Raw genomic sequence first — 1,872 nt, 5'->3', positions numbered from 1 at the left:
TTTTCCTGAGACTCATTTAATTTTAGATATGAGGAATATATATTATCTATTTATCTTCATTTCTGCTTCATAGAATTCTTAATATTTAGTCTGTGAAAATACAGAAAACATTTAGTATGCTCAGCAAATCATAACAAATGATAGCTGTACACCCAAGTCATGATTGTAACTGTAAGCAATGGGTACAGATTTGGCAGGAAAACACTGATTTCCTATTATCGATAATTGGTCAGATTGTTCATTTGCCCCCACTCTCTAGTAACACACAATTAATTTAACAAATAAAAGTAGATTTTAAATCTTTTCTAGTCTTATACCACATTAACACTATCAAAGAAAGATTGTTTTTATATACATCTTTTACAATCTAAAATGTGAAATATAAATAGTATCTGTATTTCCAAATATTAAATAATTTAAAAATACTTTGAGTATCCACAGGGGAGAGAAAAAGGTTAAGTTTTTTGGTCAAGATACAGAATGATTATAGACTCTGTGCTATTTCAGTACTGAGGTCTCATATACTATCTTAGTAAACTTTACAATTAAAACTTTTGTTTATTTCAGACAGTTTTTTGAAAAACTGAGTCCCTGAAAATCATTGAATATTTTAACAAATAGCTCATATGTGCAAAATAACATTGCTGTCTTCAGTTCCTATAACTGATTTAACCCTCCGCTATATTGACTCCTGTCCACAAAAACAAAACAAAACAAAAACAAACAAACAAACAAAAACTCACAATAAAACAAAACAGGAAACATTTTAGATTTGCAAATAGGTAATTCTGGTAGCTATCTAATCTATTGAAAATCCAGACTCCATGGAGTTTTTCTTTCACACACCCTCCTGCTCCTTCCCTAGATGTTGTCTACACATGGGGGAAGCTGAAAATGGTGCTGGTCCACATGGTGCCTTACGCTGACTCCCACTGAACTCCAGCAGAGGAGTAGTTCTCCTGCCTGGTCTCCCTGTCATGTCCACCTGTATAATGTATGGCCTGTTCTCAGCAAGGTGAGGAGCTGAGAGTCCAGCCCCAGTCCATCCCTGCTGACATTTCATTGTGTGGTCGCACGGAGACTCAGCCATGCTCTCCATTTTGTTCTGAGTCTAGACTCTCTGCTCTATTGGTCTTGTACCCGTCAAGTTTGGCAACTACTGGGAAACTTTAAATTCATGACCAAGGACTCTGCAGGAGCTTATGAAATTCTACTCCTTCTATAGATTACTAAGAACTGAAGCAGGCAGCATGGGTTACTGAGGCCTTCTCAGCCCAGACACTCTCAGCTGCTGTGTCTGTGCTGTTGTGCTCACTCTGCATTGCTATAAAAGCACTCCGCTTTTCGGTCTCTTTCTAGATTTTCAAATATAAAACCGCGTACATTTGCCTCTACTTTTAGCTTCTCTGATCTGTCGGTGCCCACCCCAAGATTTTATATTACAACAGGTTAAAAAAAAAAAGTGAAAGAACTTGAGTCCATTCTTGCTTTTCTCTTTCTTTTCTCTCCTTTTTATTCTAAGGGCCTGTACTTCTTTCTGCCTATCAAGAATGTCCCCCAGATCTTCATTTTTCTCTTCACTGTGGCTTATAGTAAAACTGCTCAGAACATCAAGGTTTGCTTTTTTTTTTTTAAGATTTTATTTATTTATTTGACAAAGATCACAAGTAGGAGGAGAGGCAGACAGAGAGGTGGGGGGGGGAGCAGGCTCCCCACTGAGCAGGGATCCCAATGCGGAGCTCGATTCCAGGACCCTGAGATCACAACCTGAGCTGAAGGCAGAGGCTTAACCTACTGGGCCACCCAGATGCCCCCAAGGTTTGCTTTTGGAAGAGAAAACTTTTGTGATTTAAAACCTTTGCCCCTCAGAGT

Source organism: Lutra lutra, chromosome 2, assembly GCF_902655055.1.
Source record: "Lutra lutra chromosome 2, mLutLut1.2, whole genome shotgun sequence".
In the NCBI taxonomy this organism is placed as follows: domain Eukaryota; kingdom Metazoa; phylum Chordata; class Mammalia; order Carnivora; family Mustelidae; genus Lutra; species Lutra lutra.
The sequence above is the reverse complement of the archived record's forward strand: the minus strand, read 5'-3'. Positions refer to the sequence as shown.